The sequence below is a fragment of the Monomorium pharaonis genome, chromosome 7, assembly GCF_013373865.1.
Source record: "Monomorium pharaonis isolate MP-MQ-018 chromosome 7, ASM1337386v2, whole genome shotgun sequence".
NCBI lineage: Eukaryota > Metazoa > Arthropoda > Insecta > Hymenoptera > Formicidae > Monomorium > Monomorium pharaonis.
The window spans coordinates 14,543,337-14,571,328 of record NC_050473.1 but is presented as its reverse complement, the minus strand read 5'-3'; the positions used below and the strand labels follow the sequence as shown (position 1 = coordinate 14,571,328).

At 38.6% G+C, this 27,992-nt stretch overlaps 2 long non-coding RNA genes across 2 annotated transcripts; both read right to left on the bottom strand.

Annotated features, from left to right (window-relative positions):
• Positions 1-5,748: 5,748 nt before the first annotated feature.
• LOC105830601 lies at positions 5,749-7,957 on the bottom strand. Its single transcript, XR_001138580.3, has 2 exons — positions 7,791-7,957; positions 5,749-7,590 (listed from the first exon to the last, which is right to left on the bottom strand). It is a non-coding gene; the product is annotated as an uncharacterized LOC105830601 (long non-coding RNA).
• Positions 7,958-21,838: 13,881 nt separating this feature from the next.
• Positions 21,839-27,454, bottom strand: LOC114255737. The gene is made up of 2 exons (XR_003626925.2): positions 23,976-27,454; positions 21,839-23,541 (listed from the first exon to the last, which is right to left on the bottom strand). It is a non-coding gene; the product is annotated as an uncharacterized LOC114255737 (long non-coding RNA).
• Between the last annotated feature and the right edge of the window lie 538 nt (positions 27,455-27,992).

Below are 27,992 nucleotides of genomic sequence, written 5' to 3'. Positions count from 1 at the left end.
TAAATTTCTTTCTTTTTAAGATAATTTAATAGGAAATTTTTAATTAGAAATTATCATTAGTGGATGGAAAAATGAAACAGAAAAACAACTATAAACAATAAGAATTTTGAATTGATATTTTGATTAAATTTAATTTATTCGTGCAACATTAATCGCGTCTAAAGTTTTTATTAACTCATTATTATTATTATTATTATTATTATTATTATTGCAAGTTATCATATATCTAAGAATAATTATTATTCTTAATAAATATAATTTGCTAGATAAATGAGATCCTATTCTGAGTCTATTCGGCTCGTCTATTCCATTACGTGATTATAAATTATTATTCTAATTCTTGTCTCATTAGAACTTAGTGCGTTCAGTAGATAAACGCTTTGTCGGATCAAAATGGGCGTGGAATAAAGCTGACTGGTGTGCCGCGATTGTTCCGCTTTAAGTATCGCTTCGCATTAGCTACGACGAAGAAGCGAGCAATTTAAGTTATGGCCTGGCTCGACTGAGACTGCTCTCTTATCGCATTAACGTAGGAACTCGGTAAAATGCAGAAGAGCGAAGAGAGAAAGAGAGGAGAGAGGGAGAGAGTAGTCGGCTATACAACCGCGTCTAACGTCACTGTGTTCATTACAAGGAAGGATCTTACCAAACTCACCATTTACATTATGCTGTCGCATGCAACACTTGCCACAGATGGCTGGATACTTCTTCGGGGTTGTTCCCTCTTGGACTGGTCTAGCTCGGTTTACTCTTTAAAATTAAATATCTATTATAAAATCTATTACAAACTATGAGACACTCAAGTATAGGATATATTTAAATAAACTTTAATTGTTTAATTTAGAAGTTAATAGAATATGGAAATAAATAATCAAATTGCGCATTATGTTATTAGTACGCGGAATAAAATGTATTTCAAATATCATGGAAAGCACGTATCGAACTCGCTGCAGCCCACAAACACTTTTCCTCTATTGGATTGAAGCTTAAAAGCAATATTTCTTTTGTGGCATTCTATACCAGTACAAATAACTTGATAATAAGAAAAATTATTTTCCATTAACATGATTTATGCACCCAGAATGCAGACTGCCATGCTACCATTTGATTAGAGATTTAATTGAAATCGCTTTTCACGGCAGAAAATGTTTTCCAGATTGAGTTTGCTCCGAGGGGGTATCTTTGCCTCTGATTGTTTTACGTGATCGCTTACGCGAGGAAAACCAACAGTATTATAAGAATAAAAAAAATCACTGCAAGTCTACCATGTAGTTGAGGGAAAAAGTGAATAAATTAAATAAGTTAAAATATATAATAAATGTTTTATTTAAAATGTACAAATACATATACATATATATACATATACATATACATATACATATACATACATACATACATACATACATACATACATACACAAATATATGTATACAAATTTAATTACAAGTAAATGTTTCTGGATAAGTAAACTAAAATAAGCTAATAAAGGATAATAAAAAATATGTTCTTTCTTTTTGAAGAGAAATAATCATAAAATGATAAAATTTGCAACTTTATTACGAATGGAAAATCTAATAATTGCGTATCTGGAAATGATGTAGATATTGACTAGTACACTTACATTTGGCAACGGTACTGGCCAAGGTTGTTGAGGTTGAGGATTAAATGGGACATAGCTAGGGCTGCTTGGTAAGCGAGGTCTGTGTTTAGGGAGTGCATGAGTATCGACAAACAGAGCGCAGATTGCAACTAACGGTATCAAGATAGACGTTGCAAACTTCATGTTAAATATATTGTTCTGATAAAGAAACAAAAGTTTATTACAAGAAAAGAATATTGCATATAATTTTATTAATTTTTCAATAACACACTTGAGAAAAACAAAAATATCCCACTTATTATTTTATGTAATTATTTTTTGTCAGTGATCTAAACTAAATTAAACATATAAACAAAATTATATGAAATTATTATAAAATAAATCAAAGTTATTAAATTAGATTTGGTTATTAAATTGCGAGTCTAAAGATTATTTTATTTAAGTCTCTAGCGGAACTCGAATTGTGCTGTGTACGTTATACATCTTTTATATATCATTATCATTCCTTATGTAAAATATAAAAAACAGCGCAAAATCTAAGCTGCAGGAAAGTCTCTCGGGCTTTGCATTATCACGACCGTCATTACAACCAGTAACATGCGGTGAGTCGCACTCTATGTTGACGATTTGACACGATTTTATCCGTCACGTCTCGGTCGAGATAAGTGCTTTTTATATATTTAGGGACTTCCCGTAGAAATCTATAAATTGAATTTATATTTTTTTTAACATCTGACACATACTTATTATCATAAATCCAATATTTTTATGTAAGCGATTTTTTGTATACGAACATTAATACGTCAGTGTCACATAATATTGATACAACTGTTCTGATTTTTTTATTCCCTATATTTCGTAGTTATTAATGTTGTATACATTATATAAAATCACATGAATGATAAACGAGATAAATATAGCAGAATTGCATGACAACTAGAACACATTTTTTTATGAACTTTGTATAAAACCAACTAAATACCTAGCAATTTTTTAAGGGAGAAAAAATTCCTTTATTTATATGTCAAAAGTGGCAGTGTGCGTTTCACAAGCTGTAGTAGGAAGAAAATGATATTACAAAGAGAATTATAATTAGCCAGCAGCATAAAAATAAAAATTATTATGCTGTTGAAGCAAAGAATAGTTTATGCGATAAAAAAATATCTTGTTTTGCAAGATATACGAGAGAAAATTATACGAAAGCACAGCGTATGTGTGAAAAGAAGCGTATGTGTGTGAAATTTTTATAAATAAATATTTCAACAATATCTGAATATGCAAATCTAAGAGAAAGAGACGTATTGATTAATATTTAAGCGCCGTATTTTCTATCATATTGCCTATCAGTAGAATTGATACACTTTACATGAACTCATATTCATCGACAGACAGGAAATTAAGCATACGACTCTCGTTCATGAACCATAGATAAATACTTATCGCCAGACGTGGCGTGATATGAAAATAACTTTGAACTGCGGGAAGATTACTTATTTTCAGAAGCACGTAGAACTCGCGTAAAATTATGGGAATATCTATCTTGTAAGAATACATTTTTCAGTGGCGAAGGGGGCTCCACCGCGACCGAGGATATCGACGTGGCTGGTACAGAACAGGAACTTTTACTTGGGCATGAAATATAAGGGCGGCTAGAGTTTGAGATCGTTTACTCGTTGATACGAGAAAGCTGGATAGTATCTCTTGCGAGGAAACCGAGATATCTTCTAAAGCTTAGCCCCCGGTCTAAAATCCGACACGTTTCTACTGTGTCTCGCTCCCCTAAGCGTGCGCTGACAGGGAGAGAATAAATATATTAGGATTGACTATAAACGAGCAACTTTATTGGCTGTGATAGCGATGCATAACTATAAAGACACCATATGATAGTTTACATGCGTATTACGGTTATGACTAACGAAATGCTCGATGAAAAACAGGAAATTGAAAATTATTTCAATCTACGGTATTATTTTGTTTCCGCTAATTTCAATATATTCAATTACGCGCACGTTACTAATTATGTCCAAAATAATTGATTATTTATTCAATAGGTGTAGTGTGATGGAGCAATATTGGCAAAATGCATAAAATAATTTATCTTTTCGTTTTACTGATTCGGTAATATTCTCTTTATAGCTTCACGATCGTTGCAAACAGATTTATGATATATTACCAACTCAATTATCGCATTGCGGAGATACGTTGCAAATATCATTCACATCTCGTTTGTTACAAAAGCACTCTTAACAGATTGCTCGATCAATAATAAAAGCATATTACGTCAAGTTGTTGTTACGCGTAAAGATCATTCTGTATTTCGCCATGATCGTATTATGGGATCATAACGATAACGTAATCAGCTGGCATAACGGCCAATAATTATCTTTCACCAAGTTAGTGTCCATAAGGAGCGACGTTTTATAGAGTTCCGGATTGGGATATTACCTATACCGAACAACTATCCTGGGGAAATATTTTATAGAGCAGTTCAGTGGTAATGAAGGTGTTTACATGCGGGCAAGAAGGCGTCTCGCCGGGCGGTAGGTAATTAGGACACCCTCGTCTACCTACGCGATAGGCATTGCCAGAGGTAAATGCAACCGAGTGCACATGGAGCTTGGCGGCGCACTCGTTATTTCGGGTCTTCCTCTCGTATAATGTATTAGCGTAATTAGCGTTATCAGATCCACGGACAACGAGGAGTCACTCGTTTATAGGATTGCAAAAACCGATGCGCAACCGATTCGAATACCGGGGAAAAATCGAACGTAGGGTAATTACGTTGGGATATTCATTGTGATAGGAGCAAAGAGGACTTTAAAGTATCTTGCACAATTACATTTCTCGTTTAGAAGAAAAATCAAAGTAACAATCGCATTTACGTGCATTCTTATAACGCACATTGAAACGTTACAAGATCGGTTAATTTTTTGTTCCGCATTAATCCGAGACTTTCGATCGCTATGGTTATAACAGAAAACAAAATGCAAAGTGACAACAAATGTTTAAATAATACTTAGAATTTTATTCATATCTTTTTATTACAAAAATATTGTTAAACACTCGTTACATAGTCATCTTACGAAAGCTAATATTATTAGGCGCATCATTTTTAGTTCAAATAGATTAGTAGAAGTCTTTGTTTAATTGTGCATTATCTCCTTTCTAATGAGGAAATTTAATCTTCGGGTTATAAGATCCTTGACCAGGAAAAGTCGGGAAGGGTTTCCATCCACCTGGTGGTGGTTTCCTGATCGGAGGTTGGTACGCAAGAACCGCCATCGCTGCCAAGAGCAGAACGAAGATGAATAAATGAAATTTCATACTGCGTTCTACGTTTCTGAAAAGCAATAACCAAATATATACATAGGTAAATTCAAATATCGAGTTAAGTAGAAAATTAACACGAAAGCGTTAATGGCATAATATATTTGAAATTGCTTTCAAGCTTTCAATTTATAGTAAAACATATTGAAAGCACGAGAATATGGAATTTTACAATGTTAACTCGAAATTATTATTTTATGACCCGCAAAAGAAAATATGCCATAAAAAGGGAGAGGAAATTACATATTATATATTATAATTATACAAAATTGTTGTAATTTTCTCTCTTTATAAGATTTTTCTAACATAAAGTAAAAAAGTGTAAAAATACCTTGTTTAACTTCGAGTTTTCTTGCGGATATATCGCAAATAATAATGATCAGCTGATGTCTTGTCTCACGCTTGTAAATTAGAGAAGTGTGTGATAGCGTCTTTTCCAAATGTCATTATATACATTCACTAGTATTGTATATATATGTATATGTCTTCTTATTATGCGCGCGCTTTATTTCACTGTGGGAAGAACCGAATCTTATCTCACTTGTAACTACAGACAGTGACGTTCTTTTCATGCTTATCAAACAAGAACGTATACATGTTTCTCTCTGTATTTCACGCTTTTTCGATGTATGAGAGAATGTCTCATGGAGATAAAAATTCAAAGAAACTGGGATTACCGAAATCTGCGCGTGTAAGGGGATGCGGGAATCCCCGTTAAAATTTTTAATTTTCTATTGGTTCTCCCGTTGGTTCTCTCATTGTGTATTTCTGCGAAAAACAAATAATGTCAGGAGAGGAGCAATAAGCAAATATACGATACATTTTTTTCTCACAAATTTCCGCATGTAATACAATTTATTATCAATTTTATATTACCATGGTATTTTATTTATTACATAATTTAGATCTATCGCAAATTTTTATCACTTCGCTATGAGTACACAGAATTTTATAAAAATCTCGATAAAACGGAGGATTAAAAAATAAATTCTTGCTGCGCAAAAAAATTACATACGCTGCGTTCATGTACGAGTGTATACATGATATCAGCACGAAATTTCACAAGGAAACCTCGTCCCGTATTTGATTCTTTTAGCGATCGGCAGATCGAACCGTCTTTCCGAGAATCTGCAGCGCCTTACCGCTACTTCCATAACCACCCACGTTCCTGCAACCCCCCTCCCCCTTTCCACCTGCACGATTGAACGTGAGCCCAACATCAGAATAAAACTACGACGAATTCTACCTCCATCACGTTAACGTTCCTCCTCCGTCTTCTATCGTAGAGACCATTTATTTCGATCGTAACCAATGTCGTTTCGCAGTTCACTTCAAAGTGGAACGGGCTACCTCTATCGTCATGGTAAAACGCAACGTCATTGATGTTACAAGATGATTCATACTAAACCAGTGGCCTATTTCTTTACTTGAGGAATATTTACTATTAAAGTAGATTTGTGACATTTTTACACTAGATCAGAACAGTATTAAGCTAATCTGAGCTCATTTGCATCATCAATATTCGAAATATTAATCGGGCAATTTTAAACTTTATTAATATTTGAGAAAACATTTTTTTTCGTTTTCAATGTATGATGTATGATTAATTTAGTTTTTGTTTTTAATGTATGATAGAGAAATGAGAATGTTTTATTTATAATGGTACCGGTACGTTTGAGTAACTAATAAAATAAAGTGCAAAATCAAAGCAAGCACAGAAATAGGCCACGAGAATTTGTACGAGATACGCGACGGTTTTGAAAGGCACCGAGAAAAGCATTGAGAACTCGCTAGTCCTTCAGAGCTTACAAAAATCACCTCCGGTAGTAAATATTCATGTCGCACAAGGCGTTGCTTTGACTCCGTATGACGAGGCATTTACCTAGTTTCGAAAGTGAGTCGCTTTATCTTCGAACGTATTTTTATGACAGATTCTAAACGTGTGGATTTACGAGCAGATATAGAACTTACTGCTAGACATCTCTCTGACTTCACAAACGTTGAGAAAATATTCATAAATCATGGTATCTTTTTTTTTTTGTTAAAAGAAAATCTATAGGTTGCTTTAGCACTCATTGATTAATGTTTCGTGATAACATATTCGATTATCCGCGCTTAAATACGCATGTACATATATTTTAAATTTATTATCTATATACCGTCGAAAGAAATACGCTACTCGATATAACACGATTATTTAGCAAAGCATCCACCGGATATCATTTCGACATTTTTATTGCGATATTACCTCATTGTATGTTGCAACTGTTATATAACGTGCACGTATATAATCAATAATACTTAATATAGTAGAATAAAAATTACTGAGATTACTTTAAATGAATAAAAACTTATTTGGTTATCATAAAATATTACAGTTACGTTATATATAATAATATTACTACATAATACGCATAATCTAAGGATTTTTGTTAACGTTACGTGTTAAAATATTCATGTCACCAAGCGAGAAAGATTATGCTTGCAAGTCGGAAAAAAGAGCCGGCCGATCCGTCCGGATCGATCTTGGTTTGCGCATTATGTGCGCATTGAGTCTTTTCTTTTGCCGTAGCACGCTTACCGGCACTCTAAACGCCGCCACCACCATCAGCAATAGTAATAGACTGATAATATGTAAGCCGAATCTCATGCTGGATGAAATTCTGAAAAAAAAAACTTTTCATGAAGCAACATATTGAATATACTTATTTGCAAAGATGAAAATATTAATTCTCGCTTGTCTGACTGTGTGCTTGCGTGCTTACGAAATATTGCTTAATAATTCATCTATACTATTTCCAGAAAAAATTGCGATAAATATATTTTTGATACATATACACTTAGAGTGATATCATTGACTTACAGATTTCAACGTATAATTAAATAATGCTGTGTCGCTGTCACCCGGCAAATCTTACGGATCGTCCAGTTTAATCACTGAACTTTGAGATAATGTTATTTCAGGACGAGAGGATTGATGTTTCACGGGTGGTCAAAGCTTGACTGGACCAACACTTGACATCTTCCCAAGCTTATACCATTCAATCTTGCGATTGTTCCCCGCCCTATTATTTCGCATAAATGTCCCCTCTTCTCAATCAGATATTTTATTCCGTAACAAGAGAGCATGCCCAATAATCAATTCACTTCCCGCGTATATTCTCACGCAATAAGAATTGATTGTGTCAATGCAAGTTATATCTGGTGATTTATTAATAAAAAAAAAATGCGATTATTCAAGCACGTAAATCGAACACGTGCATATTATATATTATTACGCATGCGCTGCATTCTAATATATATTTAATAATATCTAATACCATTTATTTTTTCGCGACAATCAAATCGATAACATTGCACGAATTTCTAATCACGATGGAAATCATGAACGACCGTAATATTATCTGTCAATATTGGCGGCGTAGTGTTGAATAGTTGCGGTAGATTGATACAACAGTCGAATTGTGACGGTATAACGCGCTCATCCATATCGTTCTACGGATTTGTTATCGCGGATCGAACAAATACGAGTGCAGTTTGGACGCGACAGTGTCATATCGCGCTTCTACATACACACATACGCACAAATATATATATATATATATATTGTGTGTGTAGGGGGGTGTATATATGTATGTATGTTTACGACATATCTCAATCGATACAAATCTTATCACGAAATAAATAATAAAGGCGCGCACAGTGTTCAGCCAATAAAATCGTGGAACGATGATATTGGTAGAAACTTTTCCATAGGTGCCCGCGATCCTGAGTTTTCTCGACGGGCGCGCGTTCGTACCTATCCACGGAAAAACGTGACGAGTATCATCGACTTTGGAAAACACTTTCGTCCAGGCGCACTGCAGTTTCCCAACGACAGCTTTTGCGAGAGCGGTAGCGACCCTACGTTACGTCAAGAACGCGCATTCGGCGCGGAAACGTCTACCCCGGCCGATAGGAATCGACGGGCGGGAGAGAGAGTATGAGAGAAGGAAAGAAAAAGAGATAGAAATAGGGGAGAATGAGAGAGGAAAAGCGGAAATGCAGAAGGGGGATCGAATACAGCCGTGAGAAAGACAGGGAGGTGAAACGACGACGTTCGCTATACGTGGCCTGAAACTGGCAGGCGAAGGGAGTGAGCGGTGAGCTCCCTCGGGAGCTTGCTCGGCTCCCGCGCGTTACAGCGCACCGTCTCCACGGCGCGATCTATCGCCCCATTGACCGCCACTCCATTATCAGGATAGTAATGCCGTAACCCCGTATCCGTAACCCTGCCCTACTCGTGTCGCTCTACGCCTCTACCTTACCCGGGAATCCACCACTATAGCCTGCCCTTTTGTTGGTTTATCGGAACAACCCTTCGTTACAACTGTCCGGGAGAGAGAGAGATCGCGAGAATAATCGGAGCCGATAATTTTCAACGCGATATCTATAGGATACGTTCCCTGCGTTAGAAACGAAGTCCTCTTAAACTTATCTTGTATCTTGTATCTTGAATTAAATTCAGTTTTCTTATGGAAGTCTCTACTTGAGCCTCTTCTTGAATCAGAAACGCTAAATAGGTTCAGTTTCCACGTTCGAATTGTAAAGGCAAATATATACCATGCCGCACTTCATGAATTTTTATGACAGTCAAACTAGCCGCACGTCAATCAGCCGCATTCAGGAGCGAATAGCCTCTGCGGGGCCCGGGCCCGAAAAATTTAGAATTCTGAATTTAAATTAATAAAAGCTCTACAAATCAGTTATAGAAAGAATAAACATTATAACAAAATTTATTTTTAGTACATCTGAGCACGCTGAGTAAAGAAATTTGCGATTTTTCTAGCATTTTTCATAAACCGTCTAACGATTCGTGACATATATTCGAAGTATTAATTTTCTGTGGTTCTGTGCCACTTCCATCGGTTGGAGATTGTTGTATGGACAATAAACAATACTAAAAAATTTATTTCACGTGCGTCTGAGCATGCAGAGTAAAGACTTCTGTGATTTTTCTAGTATTTTTCGTAAACGCGTCCTAGCGATCCAATATCCGTATGATACTTTTCGCGTTATTATAAACTTGGCGCGAGGCACTATACCGTGCCTCTTGATCATTCTTTGCAACGAAGACCAAACGGTTGCAGCCGCAAATGAAAGGCGGAAAAAAACCAATATCGTGCCGTTGGCAACAAATTTGCTAAATATTTATCGTGACTGTGCACGATGCGCGCATGACTACGCACAGATTTTGATTAAAAATTCATGTGCCACTTTCAAAATCGCAGAAGTCTTTACTCTGCATGCTCAGACACACTTAAAATAAATTTTTTCCTATTGTTTATTGTCCATACAATAATCTCTAACCAATATGGAAGTGGCACAGAACTATAGAAAATTAATACTTCGAATATATGTCACGAATTGCTAGACGGTTTATGAAAAATGCTTAAAAAATCGCAAATTTCTTTACTCAGCGTGTTCAGATGTACTAAAAATTTTGTCGTAATGTTTGTTCTTTCTATAACTGATTTGTAGAGCTTTTATTAATTTAAATTCAGAATTCTAAATTTTTTAGGCTCGGGCCCCGGAGAGGCTATTCGCTCCTGAATGCGGTTGGTTGCCGTGCGGTTAGTTTGACTGTCATGAATTTTTAATCGAAATATGTGCGTAGTCATACGCGCATCGTGCGCAGTCACGATAAATATTTAGCAAATTTGTTGCCAACGGCACGATATTGGTTTTTTTCCGTCTTTTATTTGCAGCTGCAACCGTTTGGTCTTCGTTGCAAAGAATGATTATAATAACGCGAAAAGTATCATACAGATATTGGAATGATGAAAATAGATAAGATAAAATTTCGCACCTGTTGTACAGAAATAAATTTTAGTCCAGTTTCTATATCAACGAAATATCGTTAAAATTTATTTTAATTTCATCGAAATTGGAATATTATATTTTAATATAGTTTATTACATATTAACTTTAAATGCCCTATTTAAATTTCCGCGAAGACTAATTTATATTACTGGATATTGTAGAGAACGCAAAAACAAATAATGTGTAATATCCATATCGTAAAGAAAAGAATGTAATACTCTTGCAAGCTCATGAAAACAAGTAGTAGCAAGTCGCAAGTTGCGCACACAAGCGCGCCTTGAAGCTTTTGGTTGCGAGGATGCCCGAATTAATTACAGGCCACTTCTGACCTAACGGCAAACTAGAATCCGTTGCAGCTATAATTAAATTATATACAACTACTTCAACAGTTGCAAAGTTAAGAGAAATGCTTTCTACAAACTAGGAAGGGAATTTAAAAAGAAAATTACGCTACACTGTACAAAAAAATCATTTTTATTTAAATCTAAAAGGAAATGTTCGCAAAATTATACATAATATAATTTTGAATAGGTATATTTGCTTTATAGATTCTCAAGTAAAAACTGTGTCGCAAGAAAATACAGTTTTATATACTTTATATTATTTTACAGTTTAAATTTAATTTACAGTCTAGCAGATTTCTTAATAATAAAAAAACAATTACAGACAAATGTGTTAGTATAATTTGATGTTGCACAAAACTTCTACATATTGTCTTCCTTTTTCTGCACTTTTATGACAAAACGTGTGGTCCATGCATTTTCGTCCTACACGATTACGACAATTCTTCCTGATTTGCCAAAAAGTGCTGTCTTTCTTCTGAAAATAACACCGTTTTCCACGAATGGCGTAAAGGGAATCACTTCGATCGGTCGTACCAGTATCCAAACGATCTTCTCGCCCCATACAATTTTGCGAGACGCCCGTCCCAGATCGCAAGGGCGCGCGCGAACTCGCGCGTCAGAATACGTCTTGGCGTTTCTCACGAACAGTCCCATCCACATCCCGATCACGTAGCTCAGGAAATCTCAACAGATAGACGCAAGCCGGAGCATGGACTCGTCCCAAGCAGCTCGAATGGGAATACACCTTCGTTCTCAGCGCTAGAAGACGCCCGACAGCTCGGCTCTATCGCGAATGAGGAACCGCGTCAGCGACTTTCGGGACAAGGTGCACGCTCCGTTCGATTTCCGCGTTTAAGTAATATCGCGAGTGTAACAGCTCACCTTACGACAGACTATTTTCTCATATATACATTCGCTCTCCTAAGTTGTACGTGTCTAAAACGGTTTTAATTGCCACTAAGCCACTAATCCGACAAGCGACAGAACCAGAGAGAAAATGTCTTCCAAATCACTTTGACATTATAGTAGTGTGAAAGTGCTATGCGTTGTGCCAGCAAGGTAGCGGTTTGAATTATTTATTCGAAACTCAGAGATTTAGTGATTATTATCTTTTATAATCTATTTTTAACAGCGAGATATTTTTTATCGACATTTGATTTGATTATTAAAATTCAAAATTATTTAATAACACGCTCTTGTACTCACGGGAGAAAATTATTAATATTAATATTATCGCACTAAAAGTATGATTGTCTAATATATACTCATCTAGTGAACATATTGAATGCACTGTTCATCTTGGGCGAATTCCGATTAAACTGTACAAAGGGGGAGGAGGACGAAAAATGCCTCTCCGCAATTGCAAAATTGCTTTTGTACATGCGACTTTTATTAGATACATCATGAAAGCTTTTTAACGAATCGTGCAGAACGTCTACTTGCATGTCCAGGTTTATGATTCACAATTGATTCCTGCTCCGTTTTCTACCCCTCTCTTACGACCGGAATACGCCGGTACGACATTACTCAAAGCAAAACGTGAGCGAGATATAGCTGCGGCAACCGTCGGCGATTTATAGCGAGACAAATACAGATGGGGAACTCTTCGAGGCGTCGTAAGACGTCGGGAAAATGCTTTCGGCTTTCGACAGGCTCTCTTTATCGGTTCGTCTTACCTCGCGTCCGTCGCGTATGTAAAGTAATAATGGGAAATCGAGCGAGAATACGTTCGTTCAATTTCTCACGCAACCGCTGATACTGTCGTACCGCGGATCAGAACAAGCTGGCATAAAAATGCCACGACGAGAGAGACATATGCTTGCTCGAACGCGACTTCAATGTAACGCCCGTGTGTGACGTTTTAAAGCAGGCAATCTAGAAAGAAACAAAAAGCAATTAATTCCGTAATTAGGAATTATCTCGGATGTATTTTGGTGCCAGATGAGGATAGATATGGGCGATCTACCCGGCCAAAATGAGCTTATGTGCGAGAAATTTGCGAAGTCGAGATAAAAGGTCAGAATAAAAGCAGGTAGCTAATAATATCACAAAAGTTATAATTGGATATATGTACTTTTTAAAACAGAATATTCTTGGTAGAAAGATAATACGAGTGAAAAGGACAAAATATACCATTTTACGGAATATTTCACGTAACAACGTATAAAATAATCATTAAGAGCATTAGAGTATTAAAGTATATAATGACTTTTTATGCTGAAAATTCTGTTATACAACTGAAAAAATGGAACTAACTGAATATTTTCGTAAAAATGCTTTAATAAGATAAAAGAATTTATTTAACCTAATTATTTCTCTAACATAATCATTGTATATATAATTCAGTTTTATCATTAATTCTTAATTACAGAAATCCCTGAAAACATTTTTGCTACATTTTATCGTATCGCATCGGTCTCACAATAGTGCGGTATATTATAGATCATAGAGGCTACTTGTGTCGAGTTTACAGTGAGTGACACGGAAAATTGTCTCTACATCCTGATATTTCTGATTTGTTACTTCGTAGCTCCTGGCTGTTTGAGCCATTGAGAACATTTGACAGTGTTTTTAGTCGAACAGAAGAAAATGCAGCACCACAGTTTCCGAGAAGATGTCTGCCACCAAATATTTCTCTGAAAATAACCTGCGAAAATCTCTAGTCTATTACAATTGCCATTTTCCCTTATTTACTGGTTTCAGCCAGTAATCATGTAGAAAATAACTATAACATAGTTGTGATATATTTGTCAGGAAAAAACACGCTCAAATACACAATGTATTCAAGCAGTTTTATTAATGTATAATTCGTTTCGATTCAAAGCAAATGCACCGCGATTGTTTTTATCACAGACAATTTTAATTATCAACCTTAATCAAAGCTTAATCGATTGGAATTATTTTGAAATAGCAACGCATAAAACATTCAATGCTTTTTCAATGATGTTTAATCAAGCACGAGATTCCTGAGTCGAATGCACATTGGAAAGGTATACATGTCATTAACATTTAGGTTTTAATTAAGAATAATTATCTCGTTGCCTGTTGCAATTTCATCCCGTCGATATGATGATTCTATGATTTGAGCTTTATTTGAAAACAATTTCTCATTTTATTATATTGCGCGATCTATTGTAACAAGGCGTGATCAAACTCACGTGTAATTCGATATTCATCTCGATGTATGCGAAGGATCTTCTTTTCTGTGGAGCTCGACCTGTCGAAATTCGATAAAGTGTAATCTGTGTAGCATTAACAGCCGCGGACACGCGATTAAATCTTACACGACTGTAATCTCGCTCGTGAAACAGGAGCGGAGTTGTCCTATCCATCCCTCTCTAGAAAATTGTGCGACAAATTGAAATGCGCACTGTATGCCCATCCCTCGCCCGCACCTGTCCGATCTCCTTTTTTCACCCTTACATAATGGTGTATCCGTAGTAATTACTGGAGTGGACCGTAACTCTCTAACGGGCGGGTGAAATAAATGAAATGGCCACGTTTATTCGACAATCCGGTGAGAAGGTTCTTCTATACTTTGTCACGGAAATGCAATTGATAATAATTGAGAATGGCGCGCGGTTTCATCCGCGCTGATCGTTAACGATAACTCTTTCGCACTTTTAATTTTTCTTGTTGATGAGAAATAACGATTGCGCTATTTCAGTAACGCGTGGCTTTATATCATCCATCGATCGATTAAAACTATTCCCAAAATCTCTGCTGTATTTCTATTCGGAAATCACGCTCTCTTGTAAATCACGTTTTTAAATATGTATTGGAATATCTGCAAACAGATCGATACACTAACGATAATTTGTAAGTTATGTTTTTTATCAGGCGTTATTTTCGCATAATTAACGAAATAGGTTGTTTTTCTATTTATTATGAATAAATAATCTTACTTTATGATATTCTAAAAAATATTATTTAAAAAATGTGTAATATTTTGTTTATTTATTTATCGTATTTTGAAATTTTACTCTCTCGAAAAAATGTTTCCAATTTTACAGAAATGGGATTGCATGCCTACTACATTCATGCCTCTTTGGTGGCAATGAAGCCACTTTGAGGCAATTTACCGAGGGTATAGTGCAATAAAATACTCATAATATTTTGCCGATAGCATATAATATTTCGCTTGGAAATATCTTCACGTAACAAACTAATACACATCATCTATGAAAAAATGCTGATTTATTTGTAACGCCATTTAGAGGGCCATGATATCACTTGCTTTCGAAAATCTAATTGCAATTTTTTTAGTTTCTTTTGACTTTTTAAATATAATATACAGAGTGTCTTATTTAATATTATTATTCCTGTAGAGTAAAAACACAAAAGTTAAATGCTTCTGATCACATAACTTTGAATATATTTGTAATTCGATTTTATCTTGCAAAGGTAAAATGGATAGTCACGTTAGGTAGGTTATCTTGTATACAGCATTATTTCTATTTTTCATAAAAAGCCATATATATTATAAAGCATTGAATAAAATTTGATCAATAAATTTCATATAGTAATTAGTGATTTTTAGTTTCAATTGTTGCATATTGCAACAACATGAAATACAATTTTTTATTTGTGCAGTTTAACAATTTAATTTTAATAAATACAAATAAATGTAAATAAATAATTTATTATGTTCTACAGAATTGTATTAAAGATTTATGTAATATTATTTTGTATTACATAAAAAGTTTACTATCGAACCTATTGATAGCTGATTATTCATTTAAAATCTTACTTTTGCAAAGTTAAACTGTTCCTATATCTACTGCTGATACAGTACCGTATGATATTGAGTACACGCATAGAAAGCTCAAGCGGTAAAACACGAATGCATAGTCTCCTTAATGTAATATTTAATGTATTTGGTATAATGAATAGTGTTATACCAAACAAATTATATGCTTTAAGGTAGAATTGTTAATGATTTTAAAATGTACTTTTTACATATCTTTATGTTTATGTAAAAATATTCTCGATTGATTAACAGATATTTACTTGAGTATTCTATTGTGACAGCAGACGGTATATTTTACTAAATGTTTATTTGTAATCTATTTGAGGTAAACGTTTATCAACATATGGAAACAACATATCAAAGATAATAAAGATAAACGTCAAAAAGTTGTGTATATGTATATATATATAAAATTATGTGATAAATTTATTTTATTTATGTAATATTTTTATACAAGAATATAATTTAATAATATAAAAAAATAAAGTTTTAATGATTAATCTCCAATATACATATACATATATTTATTGAATATTAATTATCACATAATTATATAGAGCATTCGATAATAATATTAATATTATTGAATTAAACGTAATATCTCATAGAATTTGCATAACGACATATTCGTCAGTTTAATTTTACTAGTATAGTTTTAATACTTGAATACGTAATCTAATTATAATATATTCGTGCATACGTAATATTACCAAGATTTTAGTATGTCGCCATAACGAATAAAGCGATAAATTATCGTTCAGAAGACATTCGACGTCGTTTAATATACTTATTAACATAACGTTAATATTAATGCCACCAGCTTCCTGGGTCCTTACATATTTATAAGGCACCAATTATCTCGCACATGAGGTTAATTTATGATATTACTGGCTATCAATAAAAATAATTGCTTTATTAACATGACTAATGATGAGTTTACATTCATAATATATTCATTGCTGACGCGATGGTTGCCTTCATCGCTGCAGGGTTCCCCCATTTTAATGGGCCTGATATGTTGCGAACCGTAGATAATACACCCTCGTCATCCCTCAGAAATTATCTGGGGAAAAATCTTATGAAGAATATTCTCAGCTAACGAATGTCTTTAAGCCCCTTATAAAATTATAGTCGTTTCATCCATGTTTTATTCTGATTTGTAGAAGCATCAATTGTCTGAGTAACCACATTAATTATTGATAATGATATCCAACACGGACGGAGAATATTAAATCGTGTAATAGATCTATCTAACCTACGGCGGTATAAAATAGCGTATCATTATCGCGGAGCAAACTGTGCTTTTTAAGTACACTCGTATTATCTTTCAACACAGAACACTGACTCTTTATTCGCAATCTTCATTGACTTCTTAATCTTAAATCACGTTCCGACGAAAATTAAGTTGGCATCAATGAAAAAATTAACATTCATTATTTATCTGCAAGCGCTTTAAAAGTTCGAGAACCTCTTGACTTTTGATTGTGCCTGTGATCTATAATCATAGTTTGTCTATAATCGGAGAAGCGATGATTATACTCTGCTGGGCATCCAGTGTACACGTTCATGCAGCCAGGCAGGCAGGTAGAGATACGCAACTCGTGTGCTCGCATTGAATTTAATGATGGTGCGTCGAGGTGAGCGCTCGCTTGTTCTCTCCGCCGGTCGCACTTACGCGCCGTGCATCACATAAATTACGGAGGACATCCGTGCCATTTACAAAGCCGAGCCTTGATGAGTCAAATCGCCTGATTACCATATGTTTACCGTGCGCGGAGTTTCATAGCCCCGCGTATGTGCGATCGGCGCGCTGTATAATGTGGGATAAATTATACGCTCGTAAATCATGCCGGTCGAGCGCGCGAAGGGAAAGAAAATCGCTAGCGAGTTTTTAAGTCGCGGAATCGTTTTGCCTGTAACGCGCGTACGCTCGGTCTGCGAAATCGCTGGCGTCGCAATAATCGGCGCGGCCGATCAGCGCGAGGCGCGATACGCCTTTTTACGCGGAACGTCGATGCCGATCGGAACCGACACTGTTTACAACCGCCTCCTTTTATCGCCGCTTTCTTCGCAAAGAACTTTGTTTATTGCGGGTCGCGTGTCCCCCCGACTTATCGTGCAAATTCCCATTATCATACCAACACGATGCAAATTAATAATGCCGTAGGGCGTAGGGATGCGGAAGGCCACCGTGCAGAAACTTTTCGCCAATCTCCTTGTAAATTTTTTCCCATACCGGAGCGCGGCTAATTAAGGCGGAACACTCATAATAATAATGGTGGCAGCGACAGCTACTACCTAACAAATTAAATTTTTTACGCGTCACGTTGTCTTGACCAGTTAGTCAGCTTGAATAATATATGGCAGTCATTAAGAATGCCTATCAGTGTGCAGTTGCATAAATAAATATGTGTCAAGGAAAAAAAAGACTTATAAAGGCCATATCTATTTCGTTGAAATTTTATTATTTCCGGCTAAACAAAATAATCAAATAATACTGCGCCGAAGCACACGTAAAAAAAAAACGAACGAAAACATTTATTAAATTTCCGCGTATAAAAGAAAGCGCTAATCGTTATTATTATATGAAAAAACATTCCTAATGAAGGAATTACAATCCCACAACGTGAAATATATCGACTGCCTGGCAGAGCCAGGTTTAATTAATACCAGGCATTAATAACAATAACGTTCGCCACAACGGGAACTATTGGGTAAAATTTAATTTTTTACGCCGAGCCCACCTGGGCAATTTATAAAATCCGCGCGCGGGGGACCCCCGGCTCCTTTTCGTTGAGTTGAAACGGCGCCGCCTCGAGCCCCCCCGAGGGCTTCGGGCTTTATAATTAGGCAACGAAACGAATTGCGCCTGACGTCCATATCGACTACCTAACTCAAACCTGACTAACGAGCTTTCCACTCGTTTCTATACACACACGCGCGCGCGCACGCACACCCGTCGGCCGCTAATAAATCTTCTCACCATATCTTCGTCATTATCGGCAAACGCTTTACGTGAATGGAACCACGTGATCCCTCCTAGCGCGCGTTCGTTAGCGTCAGTCCTGTGATTTATTTCACAGCGGCTCGCTGAAATCATACGAAACGAAACGATAATACGCACCGGCGCACATTGCCGCATCGGAATTATTGAAACGTTTCTGTCGGTACCTAATTAAAATAATAATTTACGTGCCACATTATTCGAATAGTCTTGCGAAATGAGCCGATCAGTCTGTCGCATCTTATCGCCGCTGTTAATTTTATAAGGATGTTTGATGCGTTTATTTCCTTCGCGAGGTATCCTCAAGGAACGACCGCGCGCAACGCGATGGCCCCTCTCCGAAAATGAATGGTCGCCGCAACTTCTCCGGTAGTAAACCGGCAACTTACCGGACACTTAGTATCCGAGACATAATCGTTAAACCGGCACACCCGTAATCCGCGCGACTCGCCAAGAGCCGACGGCGGTCGCGGCAAACGGTGAAAATAAATTCTCGATATAACGTTTCATCGATAAATTAATTGACCAGGCCTCCAACGGTGGCTGGTCTCTAGCGAACCGTGCAAGAGTTGGCACGGGGGACCGGGGGGAAAAGAGAGAGAGAGAGAGAGGATAAGAGGGGGCACGGAAAGGAGCAGGGGGCAAACTGCAGAATTATTATTTGCGAAAGGCGCCCGCTGTACCGCCGGCAAAACGCTGCAAAGCGGGGAGAGTTGTTACTGACAGCAAACATGGCCGCCAACCTCGTGGGCCCTCGGGCCAGCTTAATAACTTCTCTCTTACCGAGGCAATGCAGCACCTTTTTGCGATTCGCCGGAGCATTATTAATCGCTTGATGTGGATTTCAAACTTATTACCGCGGCTGACGTGATGGACGTGGCCTGGGGGGCAACGTCTCCCCATCGAAAGCAACGGGTCCACCTTCTCTTCTCTCGCTCCGCGCCGTCGTATTCATTTGATGTTGGAGCCAGGTGCTCCCCGTCTCTCCGGCTGGTTGACTTGCTTGCGGTTAATTTCGCTCACCGGCTCCGAAATGCGCAGTCAATTGACAAAGATCGTGTTATTACACCGTGTACACCCGGTCGAAAGCACGGGCAATTAATACCGGCTTATCATTCGCTTGTTCTCTTTTTTTTTGCCAAGCTATTGCTTTGCAAATGAATTATCAAAGTAATCACGGACGCGTTGTTATCGGTAACATACTTTTACCAAACTTTCTTTACAGTTATGTGTGCATTATGCAGTTTGAAACGAATATATTTAATATAAATAACATACAATAATGGATAATTACAAAATGACATCAACGACAAAGAACATTAAAATTTTAATTAAATAAAGAGTATTAATTAAAATGTGTTTATTAAAAATTTTTTTAATTATACACATGATATAATAGAAACTAATGTTTATTATTAATATCTTTCTTTTTCTTTTTAAAGATAAATTATTAATATCTTTGTGAGATGAAAAATGAAATTACAATTTTTTATATCTAAAATTTCGTTTATCGGCAACCAAGCAGAAGTTTCTCGCACAATAGTACAGATGGCAGTAGACTTACACTTGAAGAAACTTTGATCCAGCATCCCACAAGAACTGATTCGTACAATTGGTTGGATTTATTATTAACGAATGAATCGAAATTTAATATAATGCAAACGTTTACATAAATACAATTCAAAGTTGAAAGTTTTACAAACTTTTTAAGAAAAGTAAAAGCGAGAAGCAATCTAATTTAAGAAAAATAATTACAGTAACAAGAAGATATTATTCATGTTGCATTATATAAGAAAAGAAAGGAACTTTAATAAAAAATATTAGTATCCAATTTTATTAAGACTAATTCTAATACTCTAGTTAGTTTAATTCGTTTATTCCTTTCTTGCAATAGAGAAAAAAACCAGAAAAAAGTAAAATCAAATCGAACAGTTCTAGAGAGAATTTAGTTTATATTAATCGATATGCTACAAAATTCCTTCAATCAGATCATTGACAAAAATTGCTGGAGTCTTTCTCTTTTCTCCTTTGTCTCCCGAGAACACAAGCGATAACGCTTATCAAACTGAAGAGCAGATGCAGGATTAATAATGCGAAACCGAGCGTCTTCCCGTTCCTTCGGGCGAGTCGAAAAGACGAATCAGTAGGCTAAATAGAGCTGCCAGGATAAGGCAGGAGTCAGACAGCTAAACCCCGGGATGCCGGAAAGGGGGATGGCGCGGGGGCAAGAAGGACCGTAGTCAGGAGGCAAGTGGGGAATCGGACGGGGGGGATGGGCGGCTCCCAAGAGACGCGTTCGTAGCAAACGCCCACGAACGGTGACAGTCGGCGAAGATTTACGACGCTATAAAATATCATTTGTATTTGATGTCAGAGCGAGGGCTTGATTAATGCACTGCCGGGCGCACAATGAATAACTGACGTGTTGTTATAGTAACATCAATCTGAAAGAAGCACGGGGTGAGAGCCCTGGTACCCCGTTGATAAATTGTGTAGATTGGAGTCGCCGTTGCTGAGATACGATCAGCGAGCCTTCTACGATTCAATCATTAATGCCGTTTCTCTCCCCCTCCGTGCGGCCGGAATCATCCATAACTCCTCCCGGCGTGTTTGCCATTCGTGAACTATCGAGACATCGATAATTTTTCGTTTTTGTTGAAAGCGAACTAAAGTGAACGAATAATTTGATTTATTGACCGACATACGTTTCAAACAGCTGTAATGACGTGATGTAAATTTGGAGACTGGATTTTTGCACACGGTCATTTTCACGTCCGACGACGCGCACACAATTCTCCAAATTTCGAAAACTCTACTCGTCAAAAAGTTCCATAAATATCTCTATGACGTACTTTTTTAGAAAAGCAAAAGTAACTCGGGCAAAGATAGATTTTTAATGATTTTTTTAATATCGAAAGAGAGTGAGAAAGGGAGAGAAAGAGAGACACAGGGAGAGATAAATTATACTTTTTTTTCGAGAGTAACAAATGTGCGAGGATATAAAACAATATATTCGTAAGCAAGAGTTTTAATTATCAAAAAATTGTCTTGCGCATCGATCTTTGGAAATTTTATTCACGTTGCTCGTATTCGGGTCAACGTTTTCGAAGCAGAGACAAATGCAGCCCCCGTCTTCGGAAATGTTGTCGGTCACGTGAACAGCGCGAAAGTGTCGCGAAGTTTATGGCGAGGAACTGCGCTCGGTCGGTCTCTTATAACGCAGTCATTAATCACTTACCAACAATGATTTTATTCTCGGCGAGCGGTCCGAGCGTAACGTACCGTGACGCACCTCGAACAGCGGGGACGATACATCACCGCGATGCGTAATATCGTCCTCGGCTCTGCGAGGGGGAACGGAACAGAAGAGCGCGCCGTCTCGTTCAGTTTCGACGTCGTCGCGCTATTTTTGAGCTGTCAAAATATCGCCGGGGCACAGTCGAAGACGCGAAGCGGGCACGTCGTGGAAATGATTGATTTCGTTTTCCCTGACTCCCTAAGACGCGTTAACGAAACAAATTCTCTTACGTTTGCGAACTTCAAAAGAGCGAGAGAGAGAGAAAGAGAAAGAATTCTACGCGATTGTCCCGTTTCGGGGAATTTAGTTGCGAAAGGGGCAGTAATGTCTTATATGGGAAACGTAGATTGGTATCGGTGAAAGATTTGCGGAATGACGTGCGCCAATCGATTTATCCGTAGAGCCCACATCCGAAGATGATATCACGCTTACGATATAGACGAAGCAGACTTATGTGGCGTCGTACGGGGCGAGATAACCCTCCCCGAAGAGGGTAGGAGGTTACTTTATTGTATATGGGCTGATTATGCTCGTAAATATTTCACCGGGGGATGATTCGAGCAGCGGGACGAGAACGACTCACGGTTGAGGGACGAGCAGGCGTCGCAGACATAGGGACAGCAATGGAAAATGGTGACGTGAGGAGGCAGGAAGAGGGGGACCCAGGGGGGACAGGGATTTACGCGTGCGAACCTGAACGCCCTTTATACGTCGTCGACGCTATAATATATGACACCTATAGATCACAATTACGTGTAATGGCGCTCACTCTTGTATTCATGGCGATATTATTTCTGGTTGCCTTCCATGGCTCGTCCCCTCTTTCTCTCTTTCTCTCTCTCTCTCTCTCTCTCTCTCTCTCTCTCTCTCTCTCTCTCTCTCTCTCTCTCTCTCTCTCTCTTTCTCTTTCTCTCTTCTTCCAGCCCTCATCGCTGCTTGTTCCTGGGAGACTTTGGTCCGTATGCTAAGCAGGCGGTAATTCTAGTTTGATTTACTTCGCCGGCCAACCCTCCCTCCTCGAAACTCCGCGGCGTACGCGATTTCCAACCCTGCCGGGAAAGTGATTACGCTCGGATCGGGCGATAAGTCCTTTATGGTTTTTGGTCGTGGCGTGTCGCACATTGGCGTAGCACAGGTTTCTTTAGCATATCGCAATATGCACATCTTGTAGTTTCTCTTTTAGTTCTTCGAGAGAAATGTCTTGGAAAAATTCTGTTTAGTAGCTATTTTATGAAAGATCAAGCGCTCAAACTTTTATTATTTATTTGACTTGATTCCTTTCCAGAGTCTTTTATTTAAAAAAAAAAAGATTAACATTTCAGAAATGATTGAAAGTTGCTCTCAGCTATCCGCCACCTGTAAAAAAAGGAAAACATTATTAAGTAGTTGCAAATTATCTTAAACTTGTTGTAAGGAGGTGACATAAATTGAACATTTCGAACATATAACGTGGTCAACGTGAAATTATACATTGATTAGGTATCGTGACTTATAATGAGGTGCATTAATATGACCAGATGTGTATTTCTGTCTCAGCGGAGAGAAAGAGAAGAGAGAGAGAGAGAGCGAATGTCGATATTCTGCTCGAAGACTTCGAGAACTCTGCGCGACGTGACGCTTTAAATTAAGGAAACGAGAACCGTCAGGATTTATACGACTGTCATCTTGCAGCGGCTGTTCCTAGATATATCTTGTACATCAAGCGGGCTCGTTAAGTAATTAGTTCGAGCAGTGTCAGCGGAATCATGGGATATAATCAAAAGTTAGAAACGCGAGCGATTAATTATTACCTTACGCCGGCTCTCGAGTCGGAAATGTCAGTTCCTGGCCGCCTCTGGCAGATTCGCCAGAGGCATCTACCTACACCCAACCACGAGCGCGTTGTCATAACGAGGCGTCATTACTGACTATCCATTACGCGCGACGGATGTTCACTGAGCGTTATGACACTCAATGAATATTCACGCCCCGTTATATAGCCATTTTATAAACGGCCGCGCTGCGGCGCGACGGGCGACCGTGTTTAAACGATGGTTTGCGCTTCACGTCGCAGAAATGGGTCCGATTCGATCCATAAGTCCGAAGGTATATCGATGTTTCAACGTGTTATGATAGCTTGTCCTCCCCCTCGTCGCTTACAATGCGTCAAACGCGTCACGTATTTCGGAGTTTGTGCGTACGACACTTGTTACGATACAATTCGCATTTTTTTTTGCTCCTAACGCTGCCACGTTTTTATCTAGTGATTACTATTAGGGCAATTTGTTAAATAAGGCTATGGATTGTCTAGACTGACTGATTACAGACTGTCTAGATCATCCAACTGTTTTCGATACTTCGACCAGAGGGAAATATAGACTTTCTCTCTCTCTCTCTCTCTCTCTCTCTCTGTTTGTATAATGAAATGATCCGGTCTCGTAGCTCGCTACCGGCATCGTTGTTGAGTCTCTCGACACACGTGCACGCGCGAATAATAACGCTCACACTTGCGCAGTGCGGAGAGTTAACTATTGTCCCGAACCCGAGGAGAGTAATGTCCCATTGTGAAACGGTTACAATGACGTATCGCCTGTCATCAGTGAAACGACGGCAATTTTATTCCATCCAAGTCGTGTTTAATGACCGTGTCGAAAGAAGCGAGAGGGATAAGAGGAGGAGGAGAAGAGAGGTAAAAATATTAACGTTTCGAGCTGATGCATTTATTTACGAGACACTGTCACGATATTGCGACATAAGCGACCTCGCTCGCACTATGAAATTAACTCGTTCTACTTAAGTCATCGGACCAGTCGACCAGTCGACGAGATGGACGCGACGATGTCAATTGCGACAAACAGGTATTCGTCGCAATTTTCTTTAATTGTCGCGGCGCATAACACCCGCGTTTCGCCTCGGTGCAACAAACACGCCGGCTAACGCGGCGCGTCCACGTTATTATACGCGTACCTCGGTGTTTTATACGTCCCTAGCCTGGCTGGTACGTGCGGGCGCACTACCAGCGAATCACTCACGTTTCCTGTAAATTGCGGATTCATGGTTTATCGGCGTATACGGCCGAAACGTTTTACTGCCCGGCGATGCGCGATAACGCCGCGCTGACAGCGGAATGTCCCCGGCCAAAATGAATCCAACGAGCACAACGCGAGACGCATATGCGGGAAACGTATTCTCTCTCGTGTTTTGTTTTTCGCGGGCGTGACTGGAATATCGGATTTGTCCAGTGACGTAGACGACGGGTAGCACGGGGCGAGAGGCACTGCGTGTAAAAATCTTTAACAAAATCTTTTCAAAATCACGTGAGACGAGATTTTACAATTTTATATATATGTAAAATCTGCAGTATTTTAACAGGGATATAAATCGCACGTGTTTTTTTTTTTTTACGTCTAAATAATATTAGCACGAGGCACAACTCGCAATTTTAAGATCAATTTTGCATTTAATAAATAGCTTTCTTAAATCACTTAATATGTGGTAATAGATAATGGCACGAGAAATATTATTTATCCACCTTGCGCAAATCGCACGAAGTTATATTCAAGTTGAAAGATGACAACTCTGATATATCGTAATCCGCGTCGGCACTGAACAGGACATATATTATGATTTCGCTTTTAAGCGAATTTACTTCATTCCGTTTGATTCGCGCGTAATGCTCGTTAATTTAATTTCCAATTAAGCGTATGCTGGTTTCATTAAGGGCGTAACGTGACTCATTAAATGTGATTGCGTGGCATTTATCCGCACAGTATTGACAAATATGTGTTGTATCTGCAAAGTATTCCGTAAAATTGATACACGATTTGAAAATGTACACGTTTTGATGAAAGAAATTAAATTTATCCCGCATATAAAATTCTGCCTTCGTAAAATTGAGGTTTTTTACCCCCCCCCCCCCTTAAATTAGGGACAGACGGAAACGTTCGTTCAGTATATCATTTTGTAGTCCGCCGAGAGAATGTTTGCAGAGATAAACCGAAGATTGACAGGACAAATCATCAGCAAGCGTTTACTATTCAAAAAGAATACTTCGTACCGGAAAACCCATCAAGAATCCGTTGCGCGAGTATATATATATACGTATATCTAAGTGCGCGAATCCTCGTTGGAAGATAAATGAGCCAATCTGTTAAACCCGGTCTCGAGATACGCACACTCTCGCGTGGCAATTATATACGTTTCCTGAGGTCCAAATTTATTATGTACTAAAACGCCGTTATTGTTGCAAGAAGGCGGCCGTTGAGTAGAAAAAGCTGCCGTTATTAATTCGCATTAGTTTAATAGGTACCGGGTGGCGGCCGCGGGACCGGAGGTGCGGGAAGGTGCGCGGCGCGCGGAAGAGGAAGGAAGGGGGGAATAAGGTCACGCCAGAAAGTGAGTAATGAAGGCGGTTTATCTCCGAGGAGTAACTAGCGGTGTTCGTGTAATGGGGGCATTCATCAACGCGATCTCACATCGCCTTTCCGTTCGCGTTTCAGAGTCTCATGACGATTTGCGCGCTACGTACGGACGGTGAGAAACGGAGCTGAAACGATTTCTTTCTGCACGCGCCCCTGGAAAACCCTCGTTGCCACTTTGCCGCGCAAGATTAATGCCGGCGAAGTGGTGTTTTCGGCGCCATTAATTTTTCTCTCCCCATTTATCAGTTTTAATTCCGGCCGGCCTGGTGGACCTCCCCCTTTCCTCCCCACGTATGACGAATAGGATTAGCGCAATTGAAATTATACCGTATCCCCCGTATTCGCGTAATTTGTCCCATCGGCGACGGCGCCCGTCATTTTATCTCAATATTGTTGTACGTGGATAATGATAAATGTCTGTTTCGAAAATACGTTTTATGTAATAGTCTTTATACGTTTATTATACTTGTTGCGAGTTCCGGCAATAATTTGCAATAATTAGAGCCTCCGGTCGCGTTACGAGAGCACTAATCGCCAATCGAGAAAGCCAATGGTCACACATTTATTCCAATATGTTGCGACAAGTTTTCAAGACTGCCGTCAAGTATATCTTTGTACAAGATTGATTGACATATCGTCCCGCCTCGGGCAATCCGCCGCCTCGCATTACGGTATTTCGCCTCGGCACGCTCATTACTTTCTTAACGAGAAAACCGATCGCGTACCCACAAAAATGCACTGCCCGACGTTCCGCGCTCCCGTCGATTGACATTGGCGGCCGCGTTTCTGCGGCGCATCAACGCCGTCGCACGACAACGAGCGACAGGAACAACAACCAGCACGATATATATCCGCGGAGCACGCAACGAGCGCAGCGGGCAGCCATATTATTACCGTCTTTTCGCAGTCCGCGCCTCTGTAATTATGATTTTATTTTTATGGACATAAATTATACGGGCCGCCTAGCTGTGTCATTATATGGCATTTTAATTCAAGGCTGTAGACATAATGGTAACCCGCGCCACACGGACTCCACTGCTCACCTGCCCGTAGGTGAGGGAGACGGGATCGGGAGAGAAGGGTACACCGAGGGGCACTGACGGGGAAGGCCGATGCGCCGATAGTGGGGTACACGGACTTTGCTTCTCGTGGTTAGGCCGTAGCTCCGACTTTGCGCGTTTTCCTTTTCCGTTTTCTTTTTCTTTCCTTCTTTTTTTTCTCCCTCGCGACTCTGACCGACTCTGCCCGCGCGCGTCTGATATTGTTTAATTTTCCGTCGAGTCGTCGTGCATTGCAAAATAATCCCACGTACGTTGCGTACGCGGTCGACCGGCTAATAACTCCGAGATTAGTTCGGAAGAGTCGTCGGTGAAGGCGATTCCGCTCGGCCGCCTTTCGCGGCCTGAC